We start from the raw sequence: 19,115 nt of genomic DNA, 5'->3' as shown, positions 1-19,115 counted from the left end.
TGGTAGTCTCTCCCCAATTGGTGGTTGCATTGATCAAACCCTAGAGATAGGCATCCCGTTAGCGGGACACCAGCCGACAACATCCGGGGAAATTGGAGGGCGCGCAACTCAAATGAATATTAAACATTCATGAACATACAGGTATCTTATATAATTTAAAAGCTTAAATTCTTGTTAATTTAACTGCGTTGTCCGATTTCAAAATATTTTTCAACCAGCACAGGCTTCATAAAATCTTTTTTTTTTTTTTACAGTAATGTACTTAATTGTTACTCAGAAATTATTTGATTTTGAGATAAAACGGCTGCAGGGTTTCCCGAACTCTGTCCTAGGGCCCCCCTGGGTACATATTTCAAATAGCCAACTCATCACCAAACTTTGATTATTTTAATTAGCTGTGTAGCGCGAGGGCAAAAACCAAAACGTGTACCCGGGGGGCAGGACCGAGTTTGGGAAACCCTGCTCTATAGGGTTGACCTATAGCTATAGGGTTGAACTGCAGCTTTAACATTGCCCTATAGAGAGCGGTAGACATTTCGATAAAACTCTCTTGGCTGCACACTGCACGCACCCATACTTTAAAGGGGAGGGGCCTATGTAGTATTGCTGTCTGTTACATTTCCCAGTCGTGGCAGTGGAACGTGCTAATATTTCCAGAGTGGAAAGCTCGAGTATTAAGCGCTTATTTACTCCGTTTCTGAAATGGTCTGCTCAACGCAGCATGTTTACAGATGGCTCGTTAACATTTGACGTCTGATAAGTTATAAACTGCGCTGTGCGTTAAATTCCTAACGGTGAGCTATCGTACGACTACCGCCGGTAGCCAGGGACTCTGGTTGGATTTGACACTTGTATCCGTCCGACTGTCACGGAGAAGGCACCTATTCGTCTGCGGCAAGGTGAGTGCTGCTGTCCTCATGTCAACACGAACTGTAAAGCCCATACGAATGGTGTCCGTTCATTACTATTACTCCATTTCTTAGCAGCAAGGTCAGTCTGTGCAGTCAGACATAATCTGGAATGCGAGGCAACACTTTGCTAACACAGTTTGGCCTCGTTTTGTAGCCATGTGAAATTGAGCTCTTAATCACTTGGTAGCAATGCAACTTGCGTAGCCACTGTAACATTGTGAAACTGTTTTGTTACAGGGGGCGTGTGATCTTGCCATAGCCGTAATGAGAGTTTTAGAAGCCTAGTTATTTTTGATGCAGTACTTTTCATATTAATGTCTTCCCAGTGAAATGTGTTTCTGGTTTGCGCGGTCAAAGTAAACATTCCTTTGGAATGACATCCGTAGTTTTGGTATTTTATTAGGATGCCCATTAGTTGTTGCAAAAGCAGCAGCTACTCTTCCTGGGGTCCACATGAAACATTACATATTACAGAACATTAATAGACAAGAACAGCTCAAGGATAGAACTACATTAAAAAAAAAGTTTTGCACGTTCACAACAGCCATTGGGGTTGTTATGAACGTGGAAAGCCCATGTACTCATATAAGAACAATGTTAGCCTACACGAACTGCCCCCCCCCCCCCCCCCCCCCCCAAATAACATTTATATTATTATTCACGTGTCTATTATTAGCATAACTAGAAGCCTATAATAGCTTACAAAAAGGCCTATGTGGAATTATAGGCATATAGCCTAAATCTCTCTAGCCTACATTTCTAGTTAATTTAGCCACGTTGATTGTCATATGGTTCCTTTCAGTGAAGGCTCCTCAGTGGAGTGGGAGGAATATCCTCCAGTGAATTTCATAAATATTGGAACATTTAAAAAGAGGGATGTTATGTTAGCTTGCTGGCAATGTCTATCCAACACTAGAACTCTTCCAAGTCAAGGTAAGCTTTTGGTTTTATACGTTTTTTGCCACCGGAGGCCTGCCCTAAGTGTACACTATACTGCATGATTGTAACGGGTTTACTAGCGTTAGTGTCAGTAGATATGTTGACTATGAGGTGACCACGATGTAGTCTGTGCCTAGCGGTTAGCAGTCATGATAGTTTGGCTTGGAAAGTTTTTTTCGCCTGGTCACAGAGAGCTGATGTGTTTTGCACTGAAGTCCACAAGTGAAGGGAAAAGGTGAGAGGAGGAGAGCATGTAGATAGTTGCCAGAAGGAATTATATGTATATACAAGGAGCAAAGTGATCATGCTGTTTTTACATGGCTGCTATGAAAGTGAACTGTGTTTGACTAACATTGTAAACTTTAATTCATGGACTAGGTTGTAGCAACCCCATGACGGGTACAGGGAAAATTCGAATATCACGCAGTAGCCTAAACCTATCAATGTTACAATGAGCTGGGTGAATGGAAAAGGAATGACAGTCATCCAATTTGCTGTAATACAAGTAAGGCCATGCTCATTTGAAAAATACATCCTCCTCCCACATCTTAAAAACTTCTTATGGCTGCAAGCCCGAAGCCGGGCACAATATGACAACAGCCTCTTCAAGTGCAGGGCGCGAAATTCAAAATATATTTTTTTGAAATATTCAACTTTCACACATTAACAAGTCCAATACAGCATTTGAAAGATAAACATCTTGTGAATCCAGCCAACATGTCCGATTTTTATAATGTTTTACAGCGAAAACACCACGTATATTTATGTTAGCTCACCACCAAATACAAATAAGGACAGACATTTTTCACAGCACAGGTAGCATGCACAAAGCCAACCTAACTAATCAAGAACTAACCAAACTAACCAAGAAACAACTTCATCAGATGACAGTCTTATAACATGTTATTCAATAAATATGTTTTGTTCGAAAAATGTGCATATTTGAGCTATAAATCAGTTTTACATTGCAGCTACCATCACAGCTACCGTCAGAAATGGCACCGAAGCAGCCAGAGTAATTACAGACACCAACGTCAAATACCTAAATACTCATCATAAAACATTTCTGAAAAATACATGGTGTACAGCAAATGAAAGACAGGCATCTTGTGATTCCAGCCAATATTTCTGATTTCTTAAGTGTTTTACAGCAAAAACACAATATAGCATTATATTAGCTTACCACAATAGCCAGAAACACAAGCCATTCCCCAGCAGCAAAAGTTAGCGATCGTAACAAACCAGCAAAAGATATATAATTTTGGACTAACCTTGATAAGCTTCATCAGATGACACTCCTATAACATCAGGTTATACATACACTTATGTTTTGTTCGAAAATGTGCATATTTAGAGCTGAAATCAGTGGTTATACATTTTGCTAACGTAGCATCTTTTTCCCACAACGTCCGGATATTTTTCTGGCACTCACATATTCTGACCAAATAACTATTCATAAACATAACTAAAAAATACATGTTGTATAGGAAATGATAGATACACTAGTTCTTAATGCAATCGCCGTGTTAGAATTCTAAAAATAACTTCATTACGATATGCAGTTTACGTTATGGCGAGAGCGTGCCCAAAACCTGGCCGCAACCTACTAGTACAACATGTTCGACAGATATATGCAATAACATCATAAAATGGGTCCTAGTTTTGATGATCTTTCATCAGAATGTTGTACAAGGGGTCTTTTGTCGGGAACAATCGTTGTTTGGATTTAGAATGTCCTCTTCTCCAGTCAATTAGCATGGAAAGCTAGCAAAGTGGCGCTAAGCTCTCCTTCGTGAACAAAGGCACACAACGCAACACGCCCAACGTCCTGAAAAATTTTCAATAATCGAATAAAACTATATTGAAAAAACATACTTTACGATGATATTGTCACATGTATAAAATCAAAGCCGGAGATATTAGTCGTCCATAACGACAGCTTATCAGAAGGCAAATCCAGGTCCCTTCACGCGCTCTCCAGAAAACAGGAATCTGGTGACACGTCATGCCGAGAGCTATTATTCGACCCCAGATCAAGTTACACACTCCATTTCTTCTCTCACTGCTTGTCGACATCTAGTGGAAGACGTAGGAAGTGCAGATTTTCCACTGTTCAAAGGTAAATTACACTGCCAATAAGTAAGGCTATAATTCACCTTGTAGGGTTATAGTTTGTACAGCTTATAAAACATCTAAGAAATTACTGTCCATTGGAACTTTTCCAAGTAGCCTATATAGGTCTACTATCACAAAAAATACGTTTCTGATCAAATGTTATCCTACTCTTTATAGTAGAAAAAAAATTAACAATTTTCTCTTTGAATTGAAAGAATATGACTTTGAATGAGTATCCTATTATTTAAATGAATGAGTTTTTTTGTTTTTGTTGTGCTAACCAGTGGGAAAGGAAAGAGTTCAGTTGTTGTCCCAATAGTCTGCATTCATTGCACCAGTTATATCAGAAGCTACAAGGCAGCAGGTTAACCCTGTCTGCTCAGGTCAACACTGCACCACCAATGCATAACTTTAGCCCAATATGTCGCGCATGGCAGTTCATCAACTGAGAAATAAAAAAATAATATTTACACAACAGTGTGAGATTGAGGCCCACAATTCGGAATGCCCCCCCACCCCTCAAACATCCTATATGTTCCTGCATGAAGGCCCCACACCTCGAGCATGCCATCTTCATGCTTGTGTGACAGTTTTGATATTTCAGGTTTCCCCTGGTTGTCTATGCGGTTAAAATGTGTGTCAAAAATGAAATAATAGTATTATCAGAGTTTTTCGGGAAGGAGAACACTGTCCTAGCTAGCTACCTATCCCGCCTGCTGTGTACCGGAGTCCTAGCTAGCTAGCTAACATAGTGTCCTTTGCTCTCCCCTGCCGGACACCTGCTCTCGCTGTCGTTAACATAATTGCGGGAAAGCAGTGCCCAACAGGCAGGGGTAAAATACACTGTCTACCGGTATCCTGGCCAGCTAGCTACCTTTGTCGCCCCCCGCCTCTTCTTCTGTGGGGTTTATCGGCGGTTGGCATCCAACGTTATAGTGCATTACCACCACCTACTATACTGGAGTGCCCTGCCTCCCACCTGTATACTGTAGTCCCTTGCTTAAAAATGGACCAATAGAAGTACAAATTGCCCACATGCAGGAATACCCCAAATTGTAGGCCATAATTACACCCTTCTCAGTTTATATGCATGGTATAGCCGCTATAGACAGGGAACAAGGTGTAATAAACGGTAATGACTTCATATAGAATGTAGTGCCTATGTTATAAATAGTATTGTTATCAAATCTATTTTTAAATTACCTTTTTTCTCATAGTCGTCCATTTGGGAGCGATTGACCGTTAAATCATCATATTAACCCGACCCTAAACAGGGACATTGACCTATTTCAAATTTGTTACCGTGTTGATCTTATAAATAAGCCTTTCTGGCTGTTTTAAAGGCAATGCCCCATTTTTAGACCTTGACTTCCAGACATGATTGCAAACACAAGCCTCTGACAAAGTTCTAGTATACTAGGGGTTCCTGTAGACTTCTGGTAATTGCGTTAGCGCTAGTTAGCATTTCCTTGTGAAACTACCTCTTATTAACTTACTTCATACTGGACGCGGATACATAGAAATGGTATCCATACGTTCATCTGACTCTTGGTAATTGTATACAGGGCTTCATTGCCAAAATCCAGAACTATCCCTTTAAGGCTGGATCAGTAATAACTTTCTGAGGACTGGCATTGTTTTGAGGGAAAGCCAAGGCAGGCAAATAGGGAAACCCCCACATCAGTGTTGTGATGGGACGGAGGACTTAACAAGCTGGGAGGGCTGTCAGGCGTGGCCCACGTGAGAAAGTGGCCTGTCTACCCGGGGAAGACATTAAAAGACGCAGTCAGCCACTCCACCACTAGCAGTGCTATAGGAGCTGAGGGCCAATTCTCTAGCTTTCTTTCTCCTCTGAAGGATACACTTGCTCGCTCCACTCCTCATGGATTTAAAATTGAATGGCTGGCAAAAGAAGCATGGTGGAAAATAAATTCTCATCATGCTTACACAGATCCAATGCTGTCCAGCTTCTCATATACAGGGTGAACACAGGGGACAACTGATCCCAAATATGTTGTTTTGCATGGAGAGTAATTGGAGTAGAGGAAATCTCTTGATTGGGTAAACCCTGTTTTCCCCGCACGGCTTGCCCAGCTTATATAGATTCAAGCCGGGTCATCAGAGTTAACCTGTCTAGGATCAGCGTGGCGCTAGCGGCACACCCCCCCCCCCCCCACTGAAAAAACAGTGCCGCGAAATTCAAAAAAAATATTTTTTTAAAATATTTAACTTTCACACATTAAAGTCCAATACAGCTAATGAAAGACACAGATCTTATGAATCCAGTCAACATTTCCGATTTTTAAAATGTTTTACAGGGAAGACACAATATGTAAAGATGTACATCTATTACCTAAAAACACATTAGCATAATCCACCATCTTTTATTTGTCCACCAACACCAGTAGCCATCACCAATTCGGCTAAACTAAGATATTTATAGCCCCTAACCAACAAAAAAACTCATTAGATGACAGTCTGATAACATATTTATGGTATGGGATAGGTTTTGTTAGAAAAAAGTGCATATTTCAGGTATATGGCATAGTTTACAATTGCACCCACCATCACAAATGGACTAGAATAATTACAATGAGCAACGTGTTTACCTAACTACTAATCATCAAACATTTCGTAAAAATACACAGCATACACGAATCGAAAGACACAGATCCTGTGAATACAGACAATATTTCAGATTTTCTAAGTGTCTTACAGCGAAAACACAATAAATCGTTATATTAGCTTAGCACATAGCAATTAGCAGCCCAGCATTGATTCTAGCCAAAGTGAGCGATAAAAGTCAACATCGCCAAAAGATATTAATTTTTTCACTAACCTTCTCAGAATTCTTCCGATGACACTCCTGTAACATCACATTACAACATGCATATACAGTTTGATCGAAAATGTTTATATTTAGCCACCAAAATCATGGTTAGACAATGTGAAATGTAGCTCAGCTGGTCAGAAAATGTCCTTGCGCCACTTAGACAGTGATCTACTCTTATACATAAATACTCATAAACGTGACTAAAAAATATAGGGTGGACAGGGATTGATAGACAATTTAATTCTTAATACAATTGCGTTATTACATTTTTTAATTTATCCTTACTTTTCAATACAGTTTGCGCCAAGCGAAGCTACGTCAAAAAACATGGCGTCCTAAGCCACTAAAATGTTTCGACAGAAACACGATTTATCATAATAAAAATGTCCTACCTTGAGCTGTTCTTCCATCAGTATCTTGGGCAAAGGATCCTTTCTTGGGAGAAATCGTCTTTTGGTGGAAAGCTGTCCTCTTGCCATGTGGAAATGTCAACTACGTTCGGGATGAACTGAAAAGCGTGCCCAACTTTTCACATCGTTGCAAAAATAAATGTCCCAAAATCGCACTAAACGGATATAAATTGCTATAAAACGCTTTAAATTAACTACTTTATGATGTTTGTAACTCCTATAACGAGTGAAAAGATGACCGGAGAAATATAACAGGCTAAACTAACGCTTGGAACAGGAGAGGGTCGGTGTCTTCCACGCGCGTTACGCAGCTCCCAAAGAATGACTAGCTTCAGAGTTTTTTCATTTGTAGGGCCTGTGAACGCGCAATCGAGCCCGTTGGAATCGTCATCACGTAAAGGCATCCAGGGGAAGACGTAAGAAGTGTCCGTATAGTCATAGCAACGACAGTGCCCTTTTAACTGACTTCAGAAAAGTGGCCAACATTTCTCAAATCTGACTCCATGTCAGGGAAATTGCTGTAGAATGGGCTCTGTTCCACTTAGAGACAAAATTTCAACTCCTATAGAAACTATAGACTGTTTTCTATCCAATAATAATAATAATATGCATATTGTACGATCAAGGATTTTGTGGGAAGCCGTTTAAAAAATTAGCCACATTAGCATAAATAGTCTAAACAGCGCCCCCATCCCCAACAGGTTAAAGGAGTTGTTCACTATTTTACAACTTGATGTTAGATGGTTCCTCACTCTGAAAGTAGTCTATGGGCCAGGGGAAACTGAAATCCATAGTTCGGTTCTCTTTAAACAGTCATTACAAACTTCAGCTAACTTTAGCCACCTCTAGCTAAAAATCAATGGAAGTGAGGTAAGCATGTTTAAATAAAATGTAATGTCCAAATCACCTGAAATCAACTATGTTTGGTTTGATGTTACTTAAAGCTGCAATATGTAACTTTTTGGGCATCTCGACCAAATTTCCCATTTGAGTGATGTCAGAATTCGCTCACTGTCCCAAAATGTATTGTTATGCAACAGGACAGTTTTATTTTTTTTATTTTTATTTAACGTGTCAATTCAGTTAACCTTTCAGGAGCCTCTACCCCGGGTCCGGGAGCACCCCCCCCCCCCCACACTGATTAGCATCGCTAGCATAGCGTCACAATTAAATAGTAGCATCTAAATATCATTAAATCACAAGTCCAAGACACCTAATGAAAGATACAGATCCTGTGAATAAAGCCACCATTTCAGATTTTTAAAATGTTTTACAGGGAAGACACAATATGTAAATCTATTAGCTAAACACGTTAGCAAAAATCACCATTTTTCTTTGTCCACCATTTTCTCTCAACACCAGTAGCTATCACCAATTCGGCTAAACTAAGATATTGATAGCCACTAACCAAGAAAAAACCTCATCAGATGACAGTCTGATAACATATTTATGGTATAGGATAGGTTTTGTTAGAAAAATGTGCATATTTCAGGTATAAATCATAGTTTGCCATTGCAGCCAGCATCACAAATCTCACCAAAGCTCCTAGAATTACTACAGAGAGCAACGTGTATTACCAATTTACTCATCATAAAACATTTCTTAAAAATACACATCACATAGAAATGGAAAGACACAGATCTTGTGAATTCAGACAACATTTCAGATTTTCTAAGTGTTTTACTGCGAAAACACAATAAATCGTTATATTAGCATACCACATATGCAAACGTTACCCGAGCACTGATTCAAGCCAAAGAGAGCGATATCGTTATCGCCAAAATATATAAAAAAATTTCACTAACCTTCTCAGAATTCTTCAGATGACACTCCTGTAACATCATATTACAACATACATATAGAGTTTGTTCGAAAATGTGCATATTTAGCCACCAAAATCATGGTTAGACAATGACAAAAGTAGCTCAGCTGGTCAGAAAATGTCGTGCACCATATTAGACAGTGATCTAGTCTTATACATAAATACTCAAACTTGACTAAAAAATACAGGGTGGACAGCGATTGATAGACAATTTAAGTCTTAATACGGAATTACATTTTTTAAATTATCCTTACTTTTCAATACAGGTTGCGCCAAGCGAAGCTATAGCAAACAAAATGGCGGCATAAGCGTTTAACATTTTTCGCCAAACACGATTTATCATCATAAATTGTTCTTACTATGAGCTGTTCTCCCATCAAAATCTTGGGCAATGAATCCTTTCTTGGGTCTAATCTTCTTTTGGTCGAAAGATGTCCACTTGTCCGTCGAAATGCCCACTAACGTACGACCGGGACCCCGAAACGTGCCCGGAGCTTCAAAGTCTATTACAAAGCAATGCCTCAAAATCGCACTAAACGGATATAAATTGCTATAAAACGGTTTAAATTAACTACCTTATGATGTTTCTAACACCTATAACGAGTAAAAAGATGACAGACGCTATATTACTGGCTAAACCAAGGCTTGGAAAAAGGCCAGTCAGATATCCTTCTTGCGTTGAGCGTCCAAAGGAACGCTACTTCCGGTATTTGGTGATTTATAGAGCCAATGATTGCGCAATCGACTCCATTTTAAATTGTCACCACTTACTGACATCTAGAGGAAGGCGTGGGCAGTGTTTGTATCCTCATAGGATCTACAGTGGCTTTAAAACTGATCTGGAACCAGAGGCCAAGAGTTCTGAAAACTCACTCACTGGGAGGAAAAGTGCTGTAGAATGAGTTCTGTTCCACTCAGAGACATAATTCAAACGGCTATAGAAACTAGAGAGGGTTTTCTATCCAATAATAACAATAATATGCATATTGTACGAGCAAGAATTGAGTACTAGGCAGTTTAATCTGTAGAGAAAATTATGCTAATGCGAAACAGCACCCCCTATAGTTGCAAGAAGTTTTAAGAACAGATTCTTATTTACAATGACGGCCTACCCTTGTTCAGGGGCAGAAGGACAGATTTTTACCTTGTCAGCTCGTGGATTCGTTAACCTGGGCTGCCCTCAAATCAAGGCACTGCCTGCTAATTATCTATAGATTATGTATCAACTTGTCAATTTTATATGATTTTCGAACAACCGTTTGAAATTAGGTGCATTCCGTCCCACTAATTCACATAGGTAGCCTATTTCACTGTGGCGGACATTTTTACATTTGAGGCATGTTATGCTAATGTAAGGCAAGGAATAGCTAGATGAGCCGGACAAACTTCTCTCTTCGATGAGAGCTCAAGCACTCCCCCAGTGTTTCCTCAGGCCAAGTTTGCAGACATTTGCACATCTCCAGTTAGGACAACCTGGCCGAACTTTCCCCCCAGACGCATTTTCCGGCTGCGTTGTCTTCATTGTTGTTTTCCTTACTAATATTTACTGTGTGCGTTCTTATTAAAGTGCCGTATTACCTTTATCGTAATACAGTTTATGTATATCGTGTTATGTCTTTTCTATTGTAGCAGCCCCCTTGTATTTATGTATGGAGCATAATGTATTCTGCGTGTATTCCTTTATAACCGTGGACACGCGAGGTACTGATTTTCATAATGGTGTTATGCTCAATTGTGCTTATCTAGTTACAATTTTCTATTACTTCTGTAAAACATTGCTAATGGTGTCAAAGAAGTATTTAGCTTGTGTCGTATCCTTTTGAAGCTGCCCTGGCCCTATCATGACCATTGCGTTGGCCTGTGTATTAATTTAGCTTCTTTAGCATAGCTCTGCCCGGCCCTCTTGTGGAGCGCTTCAGTCATGTTACTTCATTGTAACAGTGTATTATTGCTATATATTCTGATTTTATTCTAATGACTAATAAATTCTCTTTATTCTGTACTTTCAGAAGCCACACACACACACACACACACACACACACACACACACACACACACACACACACACACACACACAGTATTGAATATAACTTGCCAACATCATAGTTGGAACTGGACATATTTCTTCCCTGAGATTGATGACTGCTTTTGCGTGCTAGCAACATACTGTTTGGAGAGGGATGAGGGAGAGGAGAGGCTAAATATGACTGCTTGTGTTGGCTCCGTCTACTCCGTTAGCGCTAGGACTAATGTAGCCTACGTTTCCCGATTTTGGATGAGAATTGTGTTATGCTGTTGCTACTTCTGTGAATGTCTAAACATTGCATCCAAAAGTAAGCTGACTCTCATTGAGGACATCACTTTGTACATTTTGCACAACGCTTGTGGGGGGGGGGGGGGGGGGGGGGGGGGGGGGAGTGGCCAGCTCAAACGCTGACTGTTGCGTCGATTGTAACTAGACGTTCTAATCACTGCAGGCACCACAGTAGAATGATCACACTTGTGTGTTCGTACGCGTTAAAGTGGAAATGACAAACTTTTAGAAGCCTTTTATATCCTTCAACAAACTACAAGTTTGCATTTTCTGTTGTGCAGGAAACATCCTAAAACTACAGGATGATCACATTTTAAGATGCGGTCGCTGTGCCTCTGTTCTCCACAGGGCTTGGTATAGCTAAGCCTGGCTGTCACTGTCCCAGAGTGCTCAGTGGTGTAAATGCATGGCTCTTCTCCTCTCCTCTCTTGTTGAGGATTAGTGGGGCCTGTCTGTCGCAGATGGCTGATTAGTATAGGCCTCCTCCTGGAGCTGTTCCCACAAGCAGGCCCTTGGCTCTCTCTGCCTTGCTGCAGTCACTGTGATGTAACTCCAAGATGCACATATGCATCAGGCAGCACTCACACACAAATGATCTTTATCATGTTTGGGTCTTTTTGATTGTTGATTTTCTATTTTCTGGTTACGTTTTCTGAAGCCGAGCTGAACAAACAAGACATAATCATTCAAATGAGCTCTCTGCAGCGTGTAGCCTAGTAGATGGATGATTTGGTTGATGTGATTAATGGTAAAAGGATATTCCCAATCAGCAGATGCAGGACCAACAGTACTGTGTCCCTGGACACCGATAATGAAGGGGCAAACCTCCGCTAATGTCGCCGTGTAATGGCTTCACTTCCTGTTTAGGGTGGGGTGAACACCTGATTGGTCAGCGGCAGGGCTGTACATTTCTCAAAGCTTTAAATTGATGCATAGCAGTAAAATGTGCACAAGAGCCAAGCAAACCAGGCAGCCACTCTTGACTCCATTCCAAGGAATAAGGTGAGTTTTTTTTTTTTTTTTTTTTTTTCATGGCGCCTCTGCAGATGAAAAATTGTTATTCTGAAGCTGTAGCCTATTGTTTTGTTTAAATGTGTATGGATTTTTTGAAGTTTCTGCACACAAGGGCGTTGGCTATGCATTGAGCTTTGCCAAAATTGTGGGTGTTTTAAAATCGTTTACCTCATATTTACTACCCAAAGACGAGGAGGGTTAACTGTTTTGTGTGTGTGTGTGTGTGTTCAAGCTCATTTGTGTGTGGAAATATGTGTACCACAGAATGACAGCAGTAAGCAACATTCCATCCTGAATTATGTTTTGTTTAAGAGCCTCTTCTGGCAATGTACAAGATGTTGGACCCTGGGAAACGACAGCATGCTCCCTCACACATGACATGTACAGTACCAGTCAAAAGGTTGGACACACCTTAAATGTTTTTTCTTTAACTTTTTTCTACGTTGTAGAATAGTAGTGAAAACAACATGATTCCATGTGTTATTTCATAGTTTTGAAGTAACCAAAAAAGTGTTAAACCAAAGGAAAATCAATTTTATATTTGAGATAATTCAAAGTAGCCACCCTTTGTCTTGATGACAGCTTTGCACACTTGTGGCATTCTCTCGACCAGCTTAACTTGAAAAGGTTTTACAACAGTCATGAAGGAGTTCCCACGTATGCTGAGCACTTGTTGGCTGCTTTTCCTTCACTCTGCGTTCCAACTCATCCCAAACCATCTCATTTGGGTTGAGGTCGGGTGATTGTGGAGGGCAGGTCATCTGATGCAGCACTCCATCACTGTCCTTCTTTCTCAAATAGCCCTTGCACAGCCTGGAGGTGTGTTGGGTCATCTTCCTGAGCGGTATGATGGCTGCGTGGTCTCATGGAGTTTATACTTGTGTACTATTGTTTGTACAGATGAATGTGGTACCTTCAGGCGTTTGGAAATTTCTCCCAAGGATGAACCAGACATGTGGAGGTCTACAATTTTTTTTCTGAGGTCTTGGCTGATTTCTTTAGATTTTCCCATGATGTCAAGCAAAGAGGCACTGAGTTTGAAGGTAGGCCTTGAAATACATCCACAGGTAGACCTCCAATTGACTCAAAGTATGTCAATTAGCCTATCAGAAGCTTCTAAAGCCATTACATCATTTTCGGGAATTTTCCAAGCTGTTTAAAGGCACAGTCAACTTAGTGTATGTAAACTTCTGACCCACTGGAATTGTGATAGTGAAATAATCTGTCTGTAAACAATTGTTGGAAAAATTACTTGTCATGCACAAAGTAGATGTCCTAACTGACTTGCCAAAACTATAGTTTGTTAATTAACAAGACATTTGTGGAGTGGTTGAAAAATGAGTTTTAATGACTCCAACATAAGTGTATGTAAACGTTTGACTACGTACATACGTACATACGTACATACGTACATACATACGTACATACGTACCGTACCGTACCAGTCAAAAGTCTGGACACCAAGTTATTCAATGGTTTCGTTATTTTACTTTTTTCTACATTGTAGAATAATAGTGATGATATCAAAACTATGGAATAACACATGGAATCATGTAGTAACCAAAAAACTATTAAACAAATCAAAATATGTTTGAGATTCTTCAAAGTAGCCACCCTTTGCCTTGACAGCTTTGCACACTCTTGGCATTCTGTCAAACAGCCTCAAGAGCAGGGGTGTCAAAGTCAAATGGACGGAGGGCCAAATAAAAAATTTAGCTACAAGCCGAGGGCCGGACTGTTCGAATGTTCATTGAAAATTTTTTAAATGACGCATATAGTCTAGTGAACCTAATTGAACCTACTGAAAACCTAACAAATATATTCCAATATGATCAGATAAATAAAGCAATATTTTCTTATGGCTCTGTCAGTAATCTTTAATTTTCAACAGACACAAAAGACAAATTTCCTTTATATAAAAATCCCCATAACATGAACATTAAATGAAAGAAACCGGTATTCAAGGCACCATCAGTAGCCTATATTTTCTATTTTAGCAAAAGTGGGCTAAATTTACTTCAAAGAAAAAAACAATAATAGCAATTTTCTATCATCCACTCAACTGAAATATTTTTAAAATATAATTGGATTGAAATACAATAAAATAAAGTGCAAAAATCTATTAATCAAAAACAACACTTTGTTTAAGGAGAAGTAACATGCAGTGAAAACAAATATTAAACTTTAACTTTTAAACTTGAACTGAGTAAAAACTCTAAATATGTGATTGCACAGTAATGTTCACTTGTTTGAGGTTGAGGGTGATACTTGGTGGTGTCCCATCTTTTCCACAAGTTCATCAATGTTCGGGGTAAGGCTCTGAGCTGAGGAAATCCTCAGAATTGAGTGGAGGTGTTCAGCAGTAAGTCGACTTCTGTGTGATGTTTTGTTCAGGTTCATCAAAGAAAACAGTTGTTCACACAGGTTTGTGCTGCCAAACATAGACAACGTTTGAGCAGCCTGGATGCGCAGCTGGGGCATTGTGTCGGGGAGGAAACGGGCGAACTCCGCAGCACCCACTGCCGCATATTTTGCCCTCAGTGCATCATTGCATTGGAGGTCAATCAACTCCATTTGGAGGTTTGGTGGTGAGCTTTCCACGTCAACAGCAAATGGGTTACCGAGCAGTTCCAACCTGCTTTTTTGTGCTTCAAAGTCAGCAAATCGGCGTCGAAAGTCAGCGGCAAGCATACCTATTTTATCAGCCAACTGTGCGCTCGGGAACGCACTGGTAGAGAGCTTCTCTTTCATGGTCTGGCAGCTGGGAAAGTGGCTCAAATTTTCTTTCCGCATCTGCGTCTCCCACAGAGTCAGTTTGGTTTTAAATGCCTTCACTGTACTGTACATATCAGAGATGACATGACCCGACCCTGCAGCTGCAAGTTCATTGCATTCAGATGACTCGTAATGTCACACAGAAAAGCCATTTCACACAGAAACATTTCGTCTCGGAGTTGTGTTGTGTCTTTCCCTTTGCTGTCCAAGAACAGACAAATCTCCTCACGAAGCTCGAAACATCTTTGAAGCACCTTTCCCTGGCTTAGCCATCGCACCTCTGTGTGATAAGGCAAATCACCATGCTCCGTTTCTAACTCCGTCAGAAATGCCTTGAACTGGCGGTGATTCAAACCTTTGGCTCTGATAAAGTTAACTGTGCGCGTGATGATGCTCATTACATGCTCCATTTTCAAGGCTTTACCGCACAACGCTTCCTGGTGTATGATACAATGATAAGCTGTCAGCTCACCTGTCGCGTTTTCCTCTTGCATCTTTTCCCGTATCTTCGCCACCAGTCCGCTCCTGTGTCCACACATCGCAGGTGCTCCGTCGGTTGTCAAACCCACGAGTTTTTCCCAAGGCAGCTCCATCTCATTTACACATCTTGACACCTCTTCATACAAATCATGCCCCGTAGTTGTGCCATGCATAGGACGTAAAGCCAAAAACTCCTCTGTCACGCTTAGGCTGGAGTCCACTCCGCGGATGAAAATTGACAACTGGGCAATGTCAGAAATGTCGGTGCTCTCATCCACAGCCAAGGAATATGCAATGAAATCTTTTCCCTTTTTCACAAGCTGCTCTTTTAGATTGATGGACAACTGGTCTACTCTCTCGGCAATGGTGTTTCTGCTCAGACTCACATTTAAAAAGAGTTGCCTTTTTTCTGGGCAAACTTCGTCACAAACTTTAATCATGCAGTTTTTGATGAAATCCCCCTCCGTAAATGGCCGGGCTGATTTAGCGATCTCTTCTGCCAAAATAAAACTGGCCTTGACAGCAGCCTGGCCTTGTGATTTGGCTTTTTTGAACAGAGCCTGTCGAGATTTGAGGCCTCGTTTTAATTCCTCTGCCTTTTGTAGCCTTTGTTCCATGTCCATATTCTTGTTTTTGTCCGCGTGTTTCGTTTCATAATGTCGTCTCAGATTATACTCTTTCAGTACCGCCACACTTTCTCCACACAGAAGACACACAGGTTTTCCAGCTACCTCCGTGAACATATACTCCGACTCCCACCTTGTTTGAAACCCCCAGTTCTCAGTGTCCACCTTCCGTTTTGCCATTTTTGATGGGTATCTGAAAGTTAATTTTACTGTGATGCTGACGACTGCTGTGCCAATAAATATTGAAATGAAGCAGCCTACTGCTCGGTGCGTCACCGTTGCATTGTGGGAAATGTAGTATTGGTGCGTGTAAAAGATCTGCGGGCTGCCGGCTTGCTGCGGTCTGCGGGCCGGTTCTAATAATAAATCAAGATCATCCCAGGGGCCGTAAAAAACCTTCTCGCGGGCCGGATGTGGCCCGCGGGCCTTGACTCTGACATATGTGCTCAAGAGGTAGTCAGCTGGAATACATTTCAATTAACTTCTCTAGGGTATGTGGGTCCCACCTCGTCAACAGCCAGTGAAACTGCAGGGCGCCAAATTCAAAACAGAAATCCCATAATTTAAATTCCTCAAACATACAAGTATTTTACACCATTTTAAAGATACACTTGTTGTAAATCCAGCCAAAGTGTCCGATTTCAAAAAGGTTTTACGACGAAAGCGCACCAAACGATTATGTTAGGTATGAGCCAAGTCACAAAAAAAGACAGACATTTTTCCAGCCAAAGAGAGGAGTAACAAAAAGCAGAAATAGAGATAAAATGAATCACTAACCTTTGATGATTTTCATCAGATGACACTCATAGGACTTCATGTTACACAATACATGTATGTTTTGTTCGGTAAAGTTTCATATTTATATCCAAAAATCTGAGTTTAGGCGGGACGCTACTGTCTCACTTGGCAAAAAGCCAGAGAAAATGCAGAGCGCCAAATTAAAATGAATTACTATGAAAATTACTATAAAAATCGAACTTGAATTAAATCACACATGAAAGATAACAAATTAAAGCTACACTGGTTGTGAATCCAGCCAACATGTCAGAATTCAAATAGGCTTTTCGGCGAAAGCAAACAATGTTATTATCTGAGGATAGCACAATAGTAAACAAAGGCAGAGAAGCATATTTCAACCCTGCAGGCGCGACACAAAACGCAGAAATAAAAATATAATTCATGCCTAACCTTTGACGAGCTGTTGGCACTCCAATATGTCCCATAAACATCACAAATTATCCTTTTTAGTTTGATTATTTCCGTCGATATATATCCAAAATGTCCATTTATTTGGCGCGTTTGATCCAGAAAAACACAGGTTCCAACTTGCTCAAAGGTGACCACAAAATATCTCAAAGGTTACCTGTAAACGCTGCCAAAAGAATTCAACTACTTTTTTAATACAACTTTAGGTATTTTTTAACGTTAATAATCGATCAAATTGAAGACGGGATGATCTGTGTTCAATACAGGATTAAAACCAACTATAGCTAGCTTTCTGGTCACGCGCTTCTATCTAACAGGACACTTCAAGTGACTCTCGTTCAAGATGGCCGAACTTCTTCATTACACAAAGGAATAACCTCAACCAATTTCTCAAGACTGTTTACATCCAGTGGAAGCAGAAGGAACTGCAAGCAGGTCCCTTAGAAATCTGGTTTCCCAATGAAAACTCATTGAAAAGAGTGACCTAAAAAAAGAAAGAAAAATCTGAATGGTTTGTCCTCGAGGTTTCGCCTGCTAAGTAAGTTCTGTTATACTCATAGACATGATTCAAACAGTTTTAGAAACATCAGAGGGTTTTCTATCCAAATCTACCAATAATATGCATATCTTATCTTCTGGGGATGAGTAGTTGGCAGTTGGATTTGGGCATGCTTTTCATCCAAAATTCCGAATGCTGCCCCCTACCCTAGAGAAGTTAACAGGTGTGCTTGTTAAAAGTTAATTTGTGGAATTTCTTTCCTGAATGGGTTTGAGCCAAGTGTTGTGACAAGGTATACAGAAGATATCCCTATTTTGTAAAATACAAAGTCCATATTATGGCAAGAACGGCTCAAATAAGCGAAGAGAAATGACAGTCCATCTACTTTAAGACATGAAGTTCAGTGAATTCAGTCAGTAATGATGGACTGTTGTCTCTCTTTGCTTATTTGAGCTGTTCTTGCCATAATATGAACTTGGTCATATATTTTCACTTTGTCATTATGTGATCTTGTGTGTAGATGGGTGAGGGGGTGCGGGGAAATCTATTTAATCAATTTTGAATCCAGGGTCTAACACAACAAAATGTAGAATAAGTCAAGGGGTTTGAATACTTTCTGAAGGTCCTCTGTAATAGCTTACTGATCATCAACAATTTCATAGGAGCATCACTCCAGCATGTCACGCCTGTATGGAAGGACATCATTATAGGCACTGCTCTTAGTTTGAGAATATAAATAACATCAATGCAAATGGGTCTAATTTGTGATCACGGATGTTTTTAAAAGTAGTATTTTTAGTCACCTTCTGTGATCAGGATTTGTAATTTTTTTTTGCTGTCAGGACGCATCTCTTAACCTCTTTGGGCTATGGGGCAGTATTTTGACGTCTGGATGAAAAGCATGCCCAAAGTAAACAGCCTGTTACTCAGGCCCAGAATCTAGGATATGCATATAATTAGATTTGTATAGAAAACACTCTAAAGTTTCTTAAACTGTTAAAATAATGTCTGTGAGTATAACAGAACTGATATGGCAGGTGAAAATCTGAGGACAAACCACCCCCCCCCCCCCCCCCCAAAAGAAATTCAGCCTACCACTGTTTCCATTGGTTGTCATTTTTAATATGAGGCGAAACCTCACAGATTGCAGTTCCTGGGGCTTCCACTAGAT

The 19,115-nt window shown here is 40.3% G+C and overlaps 1 protein-coding gene across 1 annotated transcript in view; it reads left to right on the top strand.

The window, feature by feature from the left end:
* The first annotated feature begins 618 nt into the window (after nt 1-618).
* LOC129823813 (thyroid hormone receptor alpha) overlaps nt 619-19,115 on the top strand; it is a 116,462-nt gene continuing 97,965 nt past the window's right edge. Inside the window, exon 1 of the mRNA XM_055882832.1 lies at nt 619-899. The gene's annotated coding sequence lies outside the window, so the exon portion shown is untranslated. The remainder of the gene's footprint in view (nt 900-19,115) is intronic.

The sequence above is a fragment of the Salvelinus fontinalis genome, chromosome 2 (genome assembly GCF_029448725.1).
Source record: "Salvelinus fontinalis isolate EN_2023a chromosome 2, ASM2944872v1, whole genome shotgun sequence".
Taxonomy (NCBI): domain Eukaryota; kingdom Metazoa; phylum Chordata; class Actinopteri; order Salmoniformes; family Salmonidae; genus Salvelinus; species Salvelinus fontinalis.
The sequence above is the reverse complement of the archived record's forward strand: the minus strand, read 5'-3'. Positions and strand labels throughout refer to the sequence as shown.